Source organism: Dipodomys merriami, unplaced genomic scaffold, assembly GCF_024711535.1.
Source record: "Dipodomys merriami isolate MVZ:Mamm:240054 unplaced genomic scaffold, mDipMer1.0.p SCAF_48, whole genome shotgun sequence".
Classification (NCBI taxonomy): domain Eukaryota; kingdom Metazoa; phylum Chordata; class Mammalia; order Rodentia; family Heteromyidae; genus Dipodomys; species Dipodomys merriami.
The window spans coordinates 950390-963799 of NW_027206046.1; the positions used below are offsets into that span (position 1 = coordinate 950390).

Genomic DNA, 13410 nt, shown 5'->3' on the forward strand with positions numbered 1-13410 from the left:
GCTCCAGCTTTAAGCAGATTTTAAAAAAAAGGGGACAGTATCCAGGCTGAGTTTATACACACACACACACACACACACACACACACTCACACACACACACACACACACACACACACACACAGCCTTGAGACTATATGAGATGATGTAGACCTAGACCTTTAAATGTCATGCCACAAGCTCTCCATTTTCTCTCTCCAGTCCACCCTGTCCTGAGCTAGCTGCTCATGTCCACCTCCTCCTGTCCAAGGAGTCAGAAAGCCACAGGTGATCGGGTCACTGCTTCCTCTGCAGGGGCCATGGTTTCTTCCTTAGACTCTGAGAGCTGGCAAGGACCCAAGTGGCCATCTGGTGTCCTCTTCAGGGTCTGTGGATGAGGAAACTGAGTCCCGAGAGAGGAAGTGACTTGCTGAAGGTCATGGTTGGGCGGGGCTCAGCGGCAGGGCTCTGTGTGTGGTCCCTGCTGTCACAGATGGCTTTCTGAAAGGCAGGGATCAGTGCTCAACTCACATAGGAATCTGCCCTGAGCGCACCACCATTAGAGTCCTCCAGCAGCTCAGGGCCAAGTCCCAGTGCCTTCAAAGAGCAGAGACTCCTGCAACCTTCCAGCCCTCCTGGGGCCACACATATCCAGCCCCCTGAACATCCCTGGTCTCTGCTAAGACCTCCAGATCTCTACTCAGACCCCTATCTCTGAGCCCTGTGTCCCTCACCTCCTCACTTCTGCGCATGCTCCTGTCTTTGTGGAAACACCTTAGCCCTTTCTTCAGCATTCTATTCTTTTTTTTTTTTTTTTTTTTTGGTCAGTGTAGGGCTTGAACTCAGGGCCTGAGCGCTGCCCCTGAGCTCTTTTGCTCAAGGCTAGTGCTCTACCACTTGAGCCACAGTGCCACTTCCAGTTTCTAAGTGGTTAATTGGAGATAAGAGTCTCCAATTACTGCTGGGGCTGGCTTCAAACTGCGATAATCACATCTCAGCCTCCTGAGTATTTAGGATTACAGGCGTGAGCCACTAGCACCTGCGGCTGCTGCTGCTGCTTCCCCTTCTCCTTCTTCTTTTCTTTAAGGTTTCTGTATCTCCAGGGCATGGAGTATGGGACAAAGTACGGGACAACTATGGGGTCAAATCACAGGTGGGTGGTGTTAGGGTGAAGCTGATAAACACAACGTCTGAATGCCCCAGCATGATCCCCCACAGGGGGCTTCAAAGCAACAGTTCTAAGATCAGAGAGGACTGGCCTCCAGTTCTTAGCTCTAAGCCTAGCAACTCCTTGCCTGAAAATGACTAATCACAGCTATTAAGAAAATAGGCCAGTTCTGGAGCCCAGTAAGGCTCACACAATGCTGGAAGGAGTTGTATTACTTATGATCAGCCCTCTTTCCTTTGGGGACCCAAAAGCTTTAGCATGGACAGGAAGGGAACCTGCGAAGCCCACCACAAGAGGAAAAGCGGACAACAAGGGGGCACCACACTGCATGTACAGAGGGTGGCTCACAGGGCACCAGCTTCCCACAACTGACCAGCAAAGCTACAACAGTCAAGGTCTGGAGAGGGCGTCTGAGAGAAGGGCCACTCTGACATCTAGAAAGTAATGGCTACTTCCAAAGGGTCCAACCATTTGCTCCGTCTTCTCCACGGCTCTGCCCTCTGCCCTCGCCTCTCATCCCCATCTTGCTCTCTGTCCTTATTGTATTCTCAGCCTCTGGCCACCTGGGAGGCCCATGGTTTAAAAGGAAAATGTGTAAAAGTGTAGGAAAGCAAACTTTACATTTTAACTAAAAAATTAAAATGAGACCTATTATGTGCCATGAAAGTAACGGGTAGAAAGGTAACAGGGAAATCTCTCCCACCTCATATAACTAATGTAGGCTAATATTAGAGCAGTCATGGTTTATTAGGCTGAGACGTGTTTTCTGTGAGCATTCAGGAAATGGATTATCCAGGGAAAGATAACTGGCTTATTATGCCACAATTCAGATACAAATATTGTTAGGACATGCACAAGTCTGGGTTTTTCGTACATACCTTTCTAACATCATTTACAAAATAGGGGAGCTCATTGAATTTCTGCGCTTTTTTTGGCATTTGGTTTTTGAGGGTTTATATGTGTGTGCATGTGTGTGTGTGCATGTGCATGCATGCATGTGCACTTGCACACATCAATCCTGGGCTTAAACTCAGGACCTGGGCTCTGTCCTTGAACTCTTTTGTTCCACACTAGCACTCTACCACTTGAGCCATAACTCTACTTCAACTTGTTTTAGTGGTTAATTGGAGATAAGAATGTCACAGACTTTCTTGCTCAGGCTGGCTTCAAACCTAAATCGTCAGATCTCAACCTCCTGAGTAGCTAGGATTGCAGGTGTGGACCACTAGGGCCCTTGTTACACATGAGGTTTTGGGAGGTTTTGTTGTTTTGTTTTGTTTTGTTTTTGTCGGCCATGGGGCTTGAACTCTGAGTCTGAATGCTGTCCTTCAGCTCTTCAGCTCAAGGCTAGCACTCTACCACGTGAGTCACTGTACCACTTCTGGTTTTCTGAGTGGTTTATTGGAGATAAGAGTCTCACAGACTTTCCTGTCCAGGCTGGCTTTGAACCGTGATCCTCAGATCTCAGCCTCCTGAGTAGATAGGATTGCAGGTGTGAGCCACCGGCACCTGGCTACACATTTTTTTTAACTTATTTATTCTATTCATTAAATTATAAATTTCCATGTCACTAAGTCACACAACATAAGAAGGAAAAGAGGAAGGGAAGAGGAGAGGAGGGGAGTGGAGGGGGAAAGGAAGGGTGGTAGGGGAGGAGAGGATTGGGAGAAGAAAGAGAAAGAAAAAAAGAAGGAAAAAGGAAAGAGCGCCAGGCACCGGTGGCTTACACCTGTCATCCTAGCTACTCAAGAGGCTGAGATCTGAAGATTGCAGTTCAAAGCCAGCCCGGGTAGGAAAAACTGTGAGACTCTTATCTCCAATAAACCACTTAGAAAACCGGAAGTGGTGCAGTGGCTCAAGTGGTAGAGTGCTAGCCCTGAGTTGAAGAGCTGAGGGACAGCACCCAGGCCCAGAGTTCAAGCCCCATGACTGGAACAAAAAAGAAATTTAAAAGGAAAGATAGAAGGATAAATGAAAGGGCAAAAGAAGAGAAAGTAGAGAGGAGAGAAGAGGGGAGGGGAAGGGAAGGGAGGAAAGAGTGTCGACCATACCATTGAAAGGGCTGGCAAGGCAAAGTCATAGTGAAATAGCACTACAAACAAGACTGGAAGAAGTGGGGAGCTTGCAGTAAGCAGAGCACAAATTTAAAAAGCAACATGGAAGCTGGGCATCGGCGGCTCACACCTGTACTCCTAGCTATTCAGGAGGGTGAGATCTGAGGATGGCAGTTCAAATCCAGTGGGGGCAGGAAAGTCTGTGAAACTCTTATCTCTAATTAACCACCAAAAAAAGCCAGAAGTAGGGCTGTGGCTCAAATGGTAGAGAGCTAGCCTTGAGTACCAAAGTTCAGGGACAGCTCCCAGGCCCTGAGTTCAAGCCCCAGGACTGTCACACACACACATACACACACACAAATATCCTCTGAGCTCATCCAAGGCTCTGGGTTCCAGCTCAGCCACTTAATAACTATATGTCTTTGGCTAATTAGTGCTTTCCTTGTAATTCCATTCTTTTATTTGTGAGAAAGGACAATGAAATAGAGCCTACTTTATTGGCCTTGTATAAGACTTCATGTGAGGATACATATTAAAACATGCAGACATCTTCGCATAATGTAACTCCTGATCAAAGTCAGACATTATTTTATCTATGGTTTTTTTTTCTCCTGGCTGGATTCTAAGATGAATTTATCTTGAGGGGCCTTATACGAAGAGCTCTGTGTACCCTAAGGAAAGTATACTCAATAAAGGTGATGATAGTCATTGTAGCATTCTTAGTATGGCTATGTTGCATATTTTCTGGAACAAAACCAAGCAAAGAAATGGCTCAACAGGACAACCAATGGTCAGGGCCAGACCTGGGGCTTCCTGGCTGCTGGACATGTGCCAGACTGGATTTGCCATAAACCAGGGAAGACAGAGTTGGGCACCCTCCTGCTGCCCTCTCCTCCTGTTCAGTTCACTCGCAGCCTGGCTCTCTGCCTGAGCCATTTCCTGTTTCCTGAACATCTTTCATCGGCATATTCATGATGTATCTCCTACATCCATTGCCCGTAATACCATTGTTTCCCAAAATCCTCCCAGTAAACTCCTACATGCCCTTCAAAACTCACTTCAAGGTCAACCTTGAAATGGGTGTTCCTAACTCCTCACAGTGATCCTAACTCTCCCAGCTCATCCTTCTCTTCTGTGAATGTGCCAGTCGTAATGGTGGAGAAGGTGGTGATGGTGAGGAAATATAACGCACCCCACCTCCTACACATGCACACACATACATACATAGACACATATACACAGAACTCTTCCAGTGAGCATCTCTACTGTATAGAAGTGGCTCAGGACCTACTTGTCTGTGTCATTTGAGCTGTGCAGGATGTTAGGAAAGGGACAAGAAGGCTCTGTGTCTTTACAGACAGCAGGTTTAGAGAAGGCGGAGAAAGAGGAGGAGAAAAAGGGAAAGGAGAAGGAGAATGAGGAGGAATAAAAAGAAGAGAAGGAAGAGGGAGGAGCATGAGGAGGAAGAGGAGGAGGAAGAAAAGGAGGAGGAGGAGAAAGAGGAAGAGGAGGAAGAGGAGGAGGAGGAAGAGCTAGCTACTCAAGCAGCTGAGATTTAAGAACTGTGGTTCAAAGCCAGCCCAAAAGTCTTATTTCCAATTAACCACCAAAAAGCCAGAAATGGAGCTATGGCTCAAGTGATAGAGTGCTAACCTTGAGTAGAAAAAGCTCAGAAACAGCTTCTAGGCCCTGAGTTCAAGCCCCAGAACTGGTACCCAAAAAAAGGGAAGGGAAGGGGAGAGGAGGGGAGGGGAGGGGAGGGGAGGGAAGGGGAGCAGAGGAGAGGAGAGGAGAGGACAGGAGAGGAGAGGACAGGAGAGGAGAGGACAGGAGAGGAGAGGACAGGAGAGGAGAGGAGAGGAGAGGAAAGGGTTAGCCCAGAAGTCTCCTCCCTCATAGCTTAACACATTCTTTCCCTAGGCAACACTAGGCCCATGTAGTAAAGGCAGCAAATGATTAGCCCCTACCCTCTTTCCCTGAGACAGCACCCCTTTGGGATAGCTATGATCATATAAAATGGCGAGATCCCCCAGATCCTAGAGTTTATAAAAAGTTACCTGAGACAATAGCCCACACTTCTCACTTCCTCTCACCAGGTGAGAAGGGGTCTTGCTGGTCCCCTTACTGGCAATAAACCTTTCATTTGTTCTTCCTACCTGGATGTCTGTGTGGTTTTCTGGCAGAGTCTAATTTACTCTAACAGAAAGAAAGAAAGAGGCGGGGGGGGGGGGAGAGAAAGGAAGGAAGGAAGGAAGGAAGTGAGGGAGGGAGGGAGGGGAGGAAGGAAGGAAGGAAGGAAGGAAGGAAGGAAGGAAGGAAGGAAGGAAAGGAGGGAGGGAGGGAGAAGAGAAGAAGAGGAAAGGGAGGAAGAGGAGAAGGAAGAAGAGGAGGAAGAAGGAGGGGGAAGGAAGAAAGGGAGGAAGAGAAAGAAAGAGAGAGGGAGGGAGGTGTGGGGACTCAGAAGAGCTGAGGGCCATCCTGGAATCTGACTCCCTGCCCATCTCCCACCCGTTGTGGGGCTCCAGGTATACTGGCTCCTGGTCCAGTCCCACAGCACTTTCCTCAAAGTCCTCTTCCCCAATCCTGTCTTTCCCCTATCCCTGCCTTTAGCCCAGAGCCTGACACACAGTAGGCCTGCACCGGATGCTGGCTGATTTGAAAGGAGCTGAACGGGGTCTAGGTGGTCTGGGGACAGAGGCCACACACGATGCACAGGTGGGCATTCCGGGGGAGGTGCAGCTGCACATGGGAGGCCTGGAGAGCCACTGTGTTGGGGGATGGCCTTGCACAAATGTTGTGTAGGCTTTCTTTGTGCTACTAAATGTCATTTTGCAAGCGTTTCCTAGTTTCGTGCTCCTGCCAGCTTGGGGGTGGGGGTGGGGGGGTTATGCAACCAGAGCCTAGCAATGAGTCACCTTCCGCAGCACTGCCAAACTGTCCACACTCACCAGCGTGCTGCGCTCCCCGCACCCCAGCTGCTGGGGGGTGGTTTTGTTTCATTTTTATGGCTTGGCCTCTCTCTCTCTCTCTCTCTCTCTCTCTCTCTCTCTCTCTCTCTCTCTCTCTCTCTCTCTCTCTCTCTCTCTCTCTGTCTCAATTATTTTTTATTTTTCCTCATTCTATTTCTCTTTGTCTTTTTAAATTTTTTTTCTTTTTCATTGAGATAGTCCAGAGAGAACTAAAGACTTTCAGAGAACGCTAGCCAGGCTGTCTGCTTGCCAGGGCAGATCTGTCTGCCCTCCTCCCCACAAACCTCATGGCAGGGACCCCACCCACCCCCAGGGATGCTGTAGAGCACTGGGTGGTCACCCCAGAGTAGATGGAGGTTCTCTTCCACTGTGCCAGCTACTGCCATACCCCAACCCCATGCCTACTGCCAAGCTTGCTGGGGAATAAAGCGGAATTGGGCTTCTGCACCCCCAAATGGTGGTGGTGCCCTTCATGTCCTCACACAGGCCTGCTTTCTGGGTTTGCTGAGGCTGGGTGGTTTATTTCCAGATGGACCCAGAGGCTTTGAACCAGGCCAGCTCTGGAATAAGCTGAACCACCTCAGCCCACAGCTGAGGAAGTATCTCAAGAGTACTAGCCAGGCTCTGGCCTGCTGCCCTGCTGGCCTCCCTGCCTCCAAACTGAAGGACCTGTGGATGGAGCATAGTCAGAGCCCATAAGTCAAAAAGTGAGGGCTAAACTGCCCAGAGTCCTAGCTACTCAGGGGGTTGAAATGTCAGGATGGTGGTTCAAAGTCAGCCTGGGCAGGAAAGTCTGTGAGACTCTTATCTCAAAAAAAAAATAAATTTTAAAAATTATACACACACACACACACAAAATAGCTGGAAGTGGAGCTGTAGCTCAAATGGTAGAGTGCTAGCATTGAGCAAAGAAGCTCAAGGACAGTGCCTAAGTCTTGAGTTCAAGCCCCAGGACCTGCACAACACACACAGACACAGACAGACAGACACACACACACACACACAGCCCAGCCTCTGGATCCCACCTTCTACCCCCAGCTGATGGCTCTTCAAAGTATCAGATCTCCAGAACCTCAACTCCCCTAAGAATCCAGGCCTCAACTCCCCCTAAGAATCAAAGCATATGCAGGTATTTGGGTCTACTGTGTGTCCCTCTGTGCCAGGCCCTGGGCAGGATGCTGATAAGTGAAATTCACAGACCTTGATCTTGGGGAAATTAGGGTCTATTTAAGGAATAAAATTGAAGCTGATCTATAAATCTACAGGAAATACAAGATCATCTAAATTGGACTCAATCCTTTGGAATGAAAACGCTGTGCGTACCCTTTAGTCTCGCTGAGCAAGTCAGGCTCTTGGGGTGTGGAGACTACAGCAGGCATCTGTGCTGGTTTCCCCGACATCAGAAAGATTGAGCTGGGGTCATGTGAGGTGTAGAGGGAGAAAATGCACAGAAAAGCAAGGGCTAGGTACAGTGATAGGGAGGAGGGGAAGCGAAAGGTGGAATCAAGACCATGTGGTGAACAAGGTTAAGTGGGTACCGGGGCAGGAGCCAAATACAGGAGGTAGAGAAGAGAGGAAAAGGCCAGGGTATACCTTGAGAGGCCTTGCTGCGGTGGGGGAAGAAGAAAAACAGGGTCTCACTTTCCAATTCCTGTCATCGTGACCATCAGAGGAACTGGACGATAGAGAAGCCGCAAAGTATTTCTTTCCACAGGAGTGCCGCTTCCAGAGACTGCTTCCTCCAGTAGTTCATTCCACTTCCTCTGCTGCCACACCCACAAGTCTTCTGGCTCTTCTGATTGGAGGCCAACTTCTCACCTGGTTGGGCCATCGAATGCAGCAATGAATGAAAGAGCCCTGGAATTCTCAAGTGTGTGTGTGTGTGTGTGTGTGTGTGTGTGTGTGTGTGTGTGTGTGTGTGTGTGTGTGTGTGTGTGTGTGTGTCAAGGAGGAGGGGGATTCAAACCTAGTGTTCTCTGTTCTTGTGTGTGTGTGTGTGTGTGTGTGTGTGTGTGTGTGTGTGTGTGTGTGTGTCAAGGAGGAGGGGGATTCAAACCTAGTGTTCTCTGTTCTCTAACCTGACATGTCATGATCAAGATCTATTCCAGAGCATCTCCAGCTTTCTTAGCTTTCTGGGATTCCCAGAATCCCTATCAGCACAGAGGCAAGATCTGGGATGTGGGGCTGAGTTTGAATGCAGAGTATCTTCAACAAGCCCAGTGTTTTTCTAGTTTCTCTAAGGTATTGTGCTCTACCCTGAGCTGTATTGTGTGCTCTGGGCTTTTAAAATGATATCCTAAGCCAGGGGCTGTTGGTGGCTGAGATGTAAGGATTATAGTTCAAAGCCAACCCATCTGAGAAAGTCAGTGAGATTCTTTCTCTCCAATAAACCAGAAAAAAAAAGCCAGAAGTGGAGTTGTGGCTCAAATGGTAGAGAGCTAGCTTTGAGCTAAAAAGCTCAGGGACAGCACCTGGGCCTGAGTTCAAGGCCCAGGACTGGCACAAAAATAAATAAATAAACAGATTTATAATGCTATCCTAGATTGCTCACCTTCATGTGAAGCTAATGCTTAAGGGAGACCACTGGTTTTAACTCATGGCCCAGCATACAGAACAACAGCCTGACCCTCTCTCTCTCCCATTCTCCTACCTGCATGCATGGGCACACATGCACTTGACAGTCAAAGAGACTGAAGCCTAGAACAGGAGATCTTGTGTCCAAGGTCATTCAGCAAGTACACAAACAAAAATCTATCTCCAGTGTGCCCCCTACCCCAATCTGTCTCAATTACAGAGGTCTCATGGATTTCACATTTGATTTTGGCAAGTGAAATTGGAAATGGGAATAGGGTTTCATTAACTAGGATCTGACGCTGTATTTGTTTTTTGTGCCAGTATTGGGGCTTGAACTCAGGGCCTGGACACTGTTCTTTAGCTTTTTCACTCAGGCTAGAGCTTTGCCATTTGAGCCACAGTTCCACTTCCAGCTTTTTGGTGGTTAATTGGAGATAAGAGCCTCACAGATTTTCCTTCTTAGGCTGGCTTTGAATCACTATCCTCAAATCTCAGCCTCCTGAGCATCTGAGATTACAGGTGTGAGCCACCTACAACAGGCTGGAATTCTAGGGCTTTAAAGACAATACTACTATCTCTTCAGCTTGAATTCATCTTCCTTCCTGATGCTAATGACTTAAAGCTGCCTTTCAGTTGTACATGGCCCTTGATCATTGTGTCTCCCTAAATTTTATTTCCAGCGCTTTGGAACCTGACACAAGTGCCATCTAGTACTTTGGCAGAGGCAAGCAAGTTAAAATGAGGTTCATTAGGGGGTGGTTCACATCCAATGTGGCCAGGGCTTTTACAGGAGAGATCATTGGGACAGAGATGCACAGAAGATGATGTCCTTAGCCAGGGGCTGGTGATGGCTCATGCCTGTAATCTTAGCTGCTCAGGAGGCTGAGATATAAGGATGTGATAGATACAAACCAAGGCCAGAAGCCTGGGACAGCTCCTCTCTCACAGTCTCAAATGGAGATTTTTCTGACTTCCAGGACAAGAAAGAATACATTTCTGTTGGTTACACAGGCTGCTCTAGGACACATAACCATCTCGAAAGCTTGTGTACTGGTAAAGGTGGTCCGCCCCAGAGACCTGTGGCTCATACCTGTAATCCTAGCTATTCAGGAGGCTGAGATCTGAGGATCATGATTCAAAGCCAGCCCAGGCAAGAAAATCTATGAGACTCATCTCCAATCAACTGCCAAAAAGCCAGAAGTAAAGGTATGACTCAGGTAGTAGAGAGCCAGCCTGGAGCAAAAAAGCCAACTGAGAGAGTGAAATCCTGAAGCCCTGAGTTCAAGCCCCAGTACCAGCACACACACAAAAAAAAAGAATAAAAATAAAATAAAAGGACTCGGGCTAGGGCTGTGGCTTAGTGGTAGAGTGCTTGTCTAACATGCATGAAGCCCTGGGTTTGATTCCTCAGTACCATATAAACAGAAAAAACCAGAAGCAGAGCTGTGGCTCAAGTGGTAGATTGTTAGCCTTGAGCTAAAGAAGCTCAGGGACAGTGCCCAGGTCCTGAGTTCAAGCCTGAGGACTGGCAAAAAATAAAAAATAAAAATAAAAGGACAGCCTGGTCAGTCCCTGTAGTGGTAAAGTGAGGGTCCCTGGAGCTGGACTCTGGTCTCATGTTATAAATGGGGAAACTGAGTCCCAGTAAGGTTCAAGTCATTCTGGTGAGTCAGGTGAGGAAGCAGGTAGAATTAAAAAGCAAATGAGCTTCCCTGTGGTTTTCCTCTTGAGATGGACAGGCTGCTGACCTGGGTCATGGGAAGGAGGGGAAAGAGACCCAGGCCCCTGGTGCCTGAAATCCTGCACTGCTACGGGCAGGCCCCCGCTCCGCCCCTCTGCAGGTTCCCCGGGCTCCCCAACCCCCCCCCAGGGCTGACATCATCTGGCTGGAAATTCCTCTGCCTCCTCATCAAGGCTTGGAGAACAAAAGCTCCCTCCTCAGGAAAGGAAAAAAAAAAAAAAAAAACTTCCTGCTCAGCCCCTAACAAGAGATTCTCTGGTTTCAACCACACAGATGGTGAGGTCATGGATTGGTGGCAGCCAGGGCTCCCAGGGGTACCACAATGCAGCCAGAGGAAAACCGGAGCTCTTTTCCTTCTCTCTGGGCTGCCAGGAGGCCCCCTGTAAACCTGGGAAAGGCAAGGCCTTCTCAAAACCCAAACTTCAGTCATACCCTCTTGGGAAACTGAGTCCAGACAATCAAAGTCAGTGCCTCAATGATACATTAGTAAGTGTGGAAGTTAAAGGCACTCAGTTCAAGTCCCAATACCAGCACACACACACACACACACACACACACACACACACACACACACACACACACACACACGAGTTGTAAGTTAATGAGAGTCAGGGTGAGACTACCTGAACCCAGTCCTTGATCCTCTTCCTCCAATGCTCATAAGGACCTGAGCTCCTCGTTCTTTTGTTGCTAAGTTGTCAACAAAGACCTGTGTGACAAGGAAACAGGAAACTAACTGCAAAAACTCCCTTTTCCATTCTCTCATCCAACCCCCATCTCATTCATTCATTCCTTCGTTGACTCATTCATTCATTCTACACATCAGACACCAAAACATCTGGGGGACACCTAGCCTGAGCACGTTCTATGCTCAACGAACTTGTATAAATCAACTCAGCAAGGTGACTGTGAAAATATACATGAGTTTCTGGATGCACAGAAGACACTATTATTAATTGGGCTGGGCCCTCTTCAATCCAGCACCAGCTGTCCACATGGCACCACAGTACAGGACTTCATTTATGTTTGTGGAACCTACGTTTTTGTGGGGGATTGGAGGGAAGACTGTGGGCCCATCCTCCATGCATGTGGGTGAATCCCTGAGGCCACATTGTACAGTATGGTCCTACCACCCGGTCACAGCCGATTGGATGGTAAGTGGATATGTGACCCAGGATGGGCCAATCAGATTCCCTTTCCTGATAAGTCCTGTAACCATCATCAGCATCAGGGCTGGAGAGAATCAGAGTCAGAGAGAGACAGAAAAAAAGCACTTGGAGGTCCAGCACCAGTGGCTCCTACTTGTAATCCTAGCTATTCAGGAGGCTGAATGCTGAGGACGGCGGTTCAAAGCTAGCCTGGGGAAGCAAAGTCCATGAGACTCCTGTCTCTAATTAATCATCAAAGAAGCCTGAAGTGGAGCTTTGGCTCAAGTGCTGGAGTGCCCGGCTTAAATGAAAAACCTAAGGGACAGCAGTGTCCAGTCTCTCAGATCAAGCTCCACTAATGACACAAAATAAAAAAATAAGAGCTGGCCACGAGGTTCTCATGAGATTCACCTCCCAAATGCCTGTGTCTGGCAGAACCGGTGTGAGACGAAGATACAGTCCTTCCCCAGCCGCTCAGATAATCAAGAGTTTTGGCCGGACCCTTTGAGCACACACCGAGATAGAGTGAGGAGCCAAGCGAAAAGCACAGACTATGGTGTTGAAACAAATTAATAAGGAACTTAGTGATTTGGCCCTTGATCCTCCAGCACAGTGCTCTGCAGGTCTAGTTGGGGATGACATGTTTCACTGGCAAGCCACAATTATGGGACCTAATAACAGCCCATCTCAAGGCGGTGTATTCCTTGTGACAATTCATTTTCCTACAGACTACCCCTTCAAACCACCCAAGGTTGCATTTACAACAAGAAGTTACCATCCAAATATGAACAGTAATGGCAGCATTTGTCTTGATATTCTAAGGTCACAGTGGTCTCCTGCTTTAACTATTTCTAAAGTTCTTTTATCCATTTGTTCACTGCCAGGTGATCCGAACCCAGATGACCCCCTAGTGCCAAGATTGCACGGATCTATAAAACAGACAGAGATAAGTACAACAGAATATCTCGGGAATGGACTCAGAAGTATGCCATGTGATGCTACCGTAAAGTCAGAATAACCTGCATTATAGCTGGAATAAACTTCCAATTACTGTTCCTTTTTTTATTTCTTATCCAGCTGCTCCCCTATCAGACCTTATCTTTTTTTTTTTAATTTTATTTTTTGTTTAACTCCCTCCATTCATTCACATACTCATCTGAGAAGACTTAAGTTCTTCCAGCTTTGGACAATAACTGCTTTTAGAAACTGTAAAGTAGTTACAAGAGAACAGTTGCCCAAGATTCAGAATTTTTTTTTAAAAATGGAGTATGTGTATTATATGGCCAATATCTTCACTCTTAACGCGGTTATGAGACTAAACTATTCCTCACTGCTCTAACATGCTGAAGAAGCCATCTGAGGGGGAGGGACATGGATGCTCAGTTGTCACATCAAAGGAAACAACATTCTTGCAGCATCCATTCTTTAAGCCTTCTACTGTTAGAGATTTGAGGTTACATGATATACTTTATGCTTCTAACTGATGTGGCTGGAGCATTGGCATTGAATTTATAGCATCAGCAGAACAGAAAATGTGATGTATTTTATGCATGTCAATAAAGGAATGACCTGTTCTTGTTCTACAAAAAATAAAATAAAATAAAAATAAATAAAAAATAAAAAAATGTAAATTGAAAAATAAAGTACACATGGGCTGAATGGTTGGTGCCATCTTTATTAGAACTCTAGGTAAGGCCACACCTAGGACCTACCAGAGTCCCCTACATTCTTGTTTTGCCTAGTCTGAAGAGGGATCAGTATCTGTCACTTGCATCCAAAG

At 47.3% G+C, this 13410-nt stretch overlaps 1 pseudogene; it reads left to right on the forward strand.

Moving 5' to 3' along the window:
* Window positions 1-12183: 12183 nt before the first annotated feature.
* Window positions 12184-12666, forward strand: LOC138809017 (ubiquitin-conjugating enzyme E2 D3 pseudogene; annotated as a pseudogene).
* Window positions 12667-13410: the final 744 nt, after the last annotated feature.